Genomic DNA, 7534 nt, shown 5'->3' on the forward strand with positions numbered 1-7534 from the left:
GGGTGGGGGCAGGACAGGATGAGGCAGTGGGGGAGAGAAGGGAGAAACACTGTAGAGAAACCCCCATCCAGCGGACCCCGGCTAGCGAGAAGGGGAGGGAGGGAGGGAGGGAGGGAGGAACAAGGTTTTTGCGCGGTACAGATAAATGCCAAGGTCGATGCCCTAAAAACGGTTTCACTTACGGGGGTATGTGGTGGGTGGGTGGAACAGGGGAAGGAAGGGAGGGGAGACCTGGTAAGGAAAGGGAGGGGCAGGAGCGCTGAGATACAGGGAGACTAGGAGCAAGTTATTTGGGGTACAGAGGGAACAGAATAGGGTATCAGGGAAGAGGTGTGGCGGGGTGTGGTTGGGGTGTGTCTGGACAGGAGGAGGAGAAGGGAAGCCACACTAGGGAGCAAGGAGCTACGAGATGCAGGTAACTAGGTATGGCGGGAGACAAGTACGACAACAGTATAGGATAGGGATGTGGCTGGGTGCTAGAAGGGATAGGTAACTAGGTATGGAATGAGGGAAGTACGGTAATACGGTAAGGTAGGGAGGTGGCTGGGTTGTGGCTGGGTACTAGAAGGGAAGCCACACTAGGGAGGAAGGAGCTACGGGATACGGGTAACTAGGTATGGGCGGATGGTGGGTGGTGAAGGTCGCGGAGACAAAAACTGAAGGGGAGTGATCGGTGATGGACAGAGGACGGCTTGGAGACAGCGACGAGGAGGAATGTGAAGGAAACGCGGGTGGCCGGTAACACACACACACACACACACACACACACACACACAGTAGTAGTAGTAGTAGTAGTAGTAATAGTAGTAGTAGTAGTAGTTACCTAACGAAAATAGGCAATAATGTAAATATAGACACCAAGGATATGCTGCCAGTTTTGCCGAAATGAAATCAATATTAAAAATCAAAAACACCAAAACTCACACACACACACACACACACACACACACACAGGAACAAAAATGGTCGAAAAAATGAGGAAATCAATAAACCCGAGGACATAGTTGACACAGGAGAAAGAGAAGGCGAGACTGTCTCACATTTGTAGTGGTAGTGGTGGTGATGGTGGTGTGGTGTGGTGTTACATCTAGACAAGTTGCATTCCCTAAAACCTGTGTTACTGCTCCCTACGCAAATAACTCTACTCCACATTAAATTAAGATGAAAATAACAAACAGTGCTTCATGTAATACAAGTCGTTTAATAATTAGACAAGTCGCTGTTAAGTATATTTAAACGACACACATTTTCTATAATCTGGAGCTTTTTCCTATGCAGATGCTTATGATCCACACCGAGCTAGATTAAGTAGAAAATAAATAATAATGATAACAGTAATCCATGTAAAATACAACTTACATTTATGAGGTACGCCACTCTTAAGTACTGTTTTCAAATCTGCAATTGGTATCCATAATATTACAAATCCGCATCAAGTTAAACGATAATGGAATGAAGTAATTAATAATGTTTTACGTAAAAAAAATAAGGCTCCAGAACATTTGTGCCTTTTACTTATTTAAATATTTCAGTACCACACACTGGTATCCCAACAACAACAACAACAACAACAACAACATAATAATAATAATAATAATAATAATAATAATAATAATAATAATAATAATAATAATAATAATAATAATAATAACAACAGCAGCACCAGTAATAACAGATAGTAGGAATAATAAGTCACAAAATTTATCTAAATTCAGTAACTCCATCCAACGCAATCACTTGAAATCCACAGTAAGGTAGACAATGGTGAAACATTAAATAACAATGCTTAACTTCTAAAAATATACTTAAATAAAAAAAATCCATATACAATAAGAATTCATGAATGTCTCACATAAAATTAGTCGAAAATATATTTATCAAATTCCTTCCTACGCACAGCAAGCATTTCAAAGCCACGCCAAGTTATATGAGGTGGCAAATAGAATAGTGAATAATACCTAAAATAAAAACAGGAATCTTGAGAAAAAAAAAAAAAAAAACATGTAACTCCTACGCAAATACTGCCACGACTTTACACGAAGGTGAAAAATCATAATACTGCCTCACGTCACCTGAGATCCTCAATTAACAGGCAGCTAAACCTGAAGTAAATTTCACAAACAACACACGATTACCGGGCTCAACATGTATTTAATAAACTTAATATAACTCTGATGCAATGGATTTTTTTTTTTTCCTCGGGTTGGGGAAGGCTTACCTTTAACAACAGTGATGAAATACTATGGCGGAACAATATCTTAGCAACACAAAATATGATTAGACACTCAGTCTATTCCATCTATTACTCCTTGGTGTGTGATAGTGAGAGGAATGGTTACTTTGGTGGCAATGATGGACATAAAAGAGAACACACACACACACACACACACACACACACACACACACACACACACACACACATACACACACATACACACACATACACACACACACACACACACCTTCCCCTCTTGTTAATTTGTACGAGTAACTGACATGGCACTTCAACAAAGGTCTTGAAACTCTGACTTCGCCAGAAACAAGTCACTCATTCAGTCACTTCTTAACATCTTAACATGCGTGCACATAGACAGACACGAGAGAGAGAGAGAGAGAGAGAGAGAGAGAGAGAGAGAGAGAGAGAGAGAGAGAGAGAGAGAGAGAGAGAGAGAGAGAGAGAGAGAGAGAGAGAGAGAGAGAGACGCACACCAAACGTAAATATACACAAAAAGAGATCTGAGGAAAAAATAAAACAAGGAAGGAGGGAGCAAATAAAAGGAAAGAAATATGAAAGGAAGGAGAAGGAAGGAGGAAGTGAACTGTGAAAGGGAAGAGGAAGAGAGGCTAAAAAAAGACTGAGTAAAGGAAAAGAGGAAAGGAGGAAGGGAAGATAAAAATATGGAGGTATGGAAGGATAGAAGGAAAAAAGATAAAGATGAGAAAAAAAGGAAGAGAAAGAGAGAGGAAGGAAAAGGGAAAAAAAAGAAGAAAAAGGAGAGAGGAAGGAAAAGCTAAGTGGGAGGAAGGAAAAGGAGAGATGGAAGGAGAAACAAAAATAGAAAAACTCTCTCTCTCTCTCTCTCTCTCTCTCTCTCTCTCTCTCTCTCTCTCTCTCTCTCTCTCTCTCTCTCTCTCTCTCTCTCTCTCTCTCTCTCTCTCTCTCTCTCTCCAACCTCCGTGAAGGCGCCGCTCTCTTCTCAAACATCCTTCAGAAAAAAAAAAAAAATCACGTAATTTCCAAGGGTTCCTCCAGCCCACCACGGTTCCGGGTCCCCTGACGAGCGAGTCATTAGGGCTGATTCGTCTCCTTGCCTCCAAAACGCTCCAACCTGCTTCCAAAGTGCCTGCCGTCAACCGCGGGAGACGTAAAGAGGTAATTCGTGGAAACCGTGAAGAAGGAAAACATTCGGTGATTCAATTACATACGAAAGACGGTGACGTGTGGAGGTGTTTCCCTATAGGCACCTCCCTCTATATCTTTCTTAACTCGTTCTCGGGCGGTGCACTGGCAGGTGGGTGTGGGAGAGGATCAAGGGTTAAGAGAGTGTTGCTCAAGGGGGTTTACGTGGGTAGATGGGATGGGCTGTGTAGACTTGGGTATTCTCAGATAAATGTGTTCTCTTCTGTGATCATTCCATCCACAAAACGTCCAGAAGAAATAAAAGTTCCTCTCGTGATGAACTAGGTTAGGTTAGTGAGGTTAAGGGGATTTACTGTGGGAGAATTATTATTTTAAGTGATTTTTTTTTTTGTGTGTGTGTGTGTGTGTGTGTGTGTGTGTGTGTGTGTGTGGAGGAAGCTCGGTGAACGGAATGTACTGTATTTTGTGCGAACTTAATGCAGAAACAGATAGATGGACATTTTGACTGACTGGCTGCTTGACTGACTTAACGGCAACGCAACAACAAGAGTCAAACAATGGAACTAATAAATCAGTCAATTTTTCTATCTTTTTATCTATCTGACCATCTAACCGCACTGAATAGATGGATGGAAATAAGAGGAAAAGTAAATAAATCATACATACACACATTATTAACATAGAGAGATATGATATTAATAAGACCAGAACAATACACAAAGGAAGCTCACATACACTTAGACAAATATAGACTGACAGAGACATACACATATACACAATGACAGACAGACAAACACACACACAGACACACAGACAGACACAAACAAGGAAGAAGTCACCGAGTCAGAAGCTTCCCTCTACAACGAAGGTCTCGAGTTTTCAAGAGGTCTTAAGTGTGGCGGACGAAGGACGGGGCGTTGGAAACAGGGCGGCGACAACGGTGATGGCGGTGGTGGTGGTGGACAGACACATGGGCTTTATTTGCACCGTATGACTAAAGGGGAAAGGCTATGGTCATATTCCCTTCCCCCACCGCCCCCTTGGACAATTCCTCCTTGACATTTCCCCCTAACAGATTCTTCCCTCTGGTCATTTTCCCTCCGTGGTCACTCCTTCCCCTTTGTTGACCTGCTAGGACTGTGTTATGATTCAAAACACTGTCTGAAGCCCTTGTCGTTAAGTTACGTCAGGTAAGATTAAGCTAGATAAGGCTAGGTAAAGTTAAGTTTGATAAAGTTAAGTTAGGGTTTGCTCTTATTTTATTTAAGGAAACTAACCAAAGGCGAGAAAATGGATGAAAAAAAAAAAGGTTAGGTAAAGTTGGGTTAATATATGCTAGGTTAGGTTAGGAAATGATTCAATGGAAGGGGATCTCCACGAGGGGAAATATCCTGAGAGGAATGAGGCAGAGGAAAAAAAAAAATGGTTATAAGTTACGTGTAGTAGATTATGCCTGCATGGTGAAGTGACGCGAATTGTTATATAAATGAGGAGGTAAATTTCTAAACGTCCGGAAATGGGAAAATATTAAATAGGGAAAAAAAATATCCTAAATATTGTCAAGGTAAAAAGCCCAGGAAAAAAAATAGACCCACATTCAAAAGGGGAAGGCAATGACAGCGTACTTAACAACAAAATGAACTCCTTTGTACATATTACCTTTTCTCGTATTTTCCCCGCGTCAACAAATGTAAAGGTTAATTATTGGGTTGGAAAGGTTAGCCAATAGGTCACTAGTTCCTCGATCAAAAACAAATAGGGGATCCAGCACAGGTGTTCCTTGGTGGACAGTGGACGGTGATGATGGACTGACGAAAAAAAAAAAAAAATACGAGTACTTAAGTAGGACATTTTGTGTATTATTTTTCCTACCTATTATCACCCAAGAACATTAAGAACACAAGAAAAGAAGAAAAACTACTAGAATCCATCATAACTAAACATGTCAGTCCTTTTACAAAAATATACCTACCTATTTCCACCTATTCATAAATTTATCTAATCTTTTTAAAGCTCTCTAATGACTCGAAGCTAACAATCTGATCACTGAGTCTATTCCTTTCATCTACCACACTATTTAACAACCAACTTCTTCCACTATCATTATCAAATCTAACTTTATATCAAGCTCGAACCCGTTATTTCTTGTCCTATCCTGATTATTGACTTTTATTATATCCCCTATACCACTTAAGGACCTCTATCAGATCCCCTCTCAATCAACACCCCTCAACAATTGGATGATTTATAATACGAGTGAGAGACTAAACATGATGGAGGAGAAAGCAATAGCGGAAAGGGTGGAATGCATATGAGAAGGAAAAAAAAAAGTTGTATAATGATCGAACTATAATGATCCTCCCAGTAAGAGGTCTCTACAACCCTGAAACTACCGTAAGCCAGTATGATGAACTCGCTTTGAGAGGAATGAAGATTAACGGAAAGGTGGTCAGTAGAGGAAGGGCATTGTCTATTCCAAGGGGGTTGTAGCACGTGACAATTGGTGGAGGTGAAGTGGATGATGAATTAGGAGGAATATCTGAGAAGGGGAGGGCGAAAGAGGAAAGAAATGAGTAAGTGATGCATGGAAGTTGTCATTATCCACCTCGGGAGCTTAAGTCAGATGGTAAATGATAGAGTGAAGCACTGTTTGAGGGGGGAAAAAAAATGATTTACTAGGACAAGAGCATGAATCAATTAAAGGAAGATATGAAGGTGGAGAGAGACACGATATAAGTAATAGAGAAGATGGGATGTGAGGGAATGAATATTATTAGAATGAAAAGGTACGTGAATAGAAAAAAAAATAAATAAAATTAGAGGAAAAAAAGGCAGTGGGATGTGAAGGAATAATATTAGTAAACGAAAAGACATGCAAGTAGGAAAAAAAAAAAAAAGAATGAAAAGTGGAGGAAGGTGGAATACAAAATGCAGACAGTGGAAAATGGAAGATGTAGTAGAGACAGAGATAACAAGTGGAGACAACGTTTAGCATAAGCAGACAAGGTTGAAAGTGGAGGAAGGTGTGATTAACTTTAACAAGCTGGTCGTGGTACAGACAAGAGAACAGTGCACCGTTGTATGTACACTGGTGGAGGTGCAGTTGTAGAGGGAGATCAGGGGTGGAGGGAGAGGTGGAGTGTGGACTGCTGTGGAGGTGAAGAAAGAGGCAGACAGGGCGTAGTGGTGCAGTGGGGGTTAGTGTGGAATGTAGAGGAACGGGGGTGGGGCGCTGTGGAGTAGTGGGGAGCGATGTAGATTTTGTTCCTGGGGCGAAGACTGGGGTGCAGGAGATACAAGGAGTAGTGGGAGTGAGGAATGGTTGGGGAGTGGAGAGAGGAGGAGAGACGGATAGAGGGGAAGGGAGAGGGGTAGAGGGGAAGGGAGAGGGGTAGAGGGGAAGGAAGAGGGGTAGAGGGGTAGAGGGGAAGGGTGAGGGGTAGAGGGGAAGCGAGAGTCGTTCTTTTGGTGTTCAAGTAGTGGTCTCCTTGCGAGTCCAAATGTGACCTTGGCTTGTTTTTCGGAGGCGGATCGAGTGCACACACACACACACACACACACACACACACACACACACACACACACACACACACACACACACACAGCCATTCAAGCACGAAGACAGGCAGGCACGTAGACAGTAACAAACACACAAACACAAACACACACACACACACACACACACATTCTGACACGAACTAAGAACCCTATTATTGAAGCTTAATTGGCACTCCAGAGAGGCCTTGAAAAAAAATCAATTTTGCTGCAGAGAAACATGTCATTTAGCCAGTGCTAGAAGAGACGCACACATGAGCACACGCACGCACGCACGCACGCACGCACGCACACACACACACGCGCACACACACACACACACACACACACACACACACACACACACACACACACACACACTAACACCAAGGCCGGGCACTTGAAGGTTTTGGTCACCAGCGACATCATCATCATCGTCTTGAATCTATTTAATTTTTTTCCGAAGGCCCAAGCCGGTCTGATGATACTAAGATGAAACCACACCCAACCTTCAGCCTACCATCACACTTTAGGATGCTACATTTAACCCGCGAAGACGCCTATTTGTTTGAGCAACTTCACCACTGCGAAAAGGTGAAAGGTGAGGGATGAGGGAGGGAGGGGCGCTGGTGCAGGGCC

Source organism: Scylla paramamosain, chromosome 4 (genome assembly GCF_035594125.1).
Source record: "Scylla paramamosain isolate STU-SP2022 chromosome 4, ASM3559412v1, whole genome shotgun sequence".
NCBI lineage: Eukaryota > Metazoa > Arthropoda > Malacostraca > Decapoda > Portunidae > Scylla > Scylla paramamosain.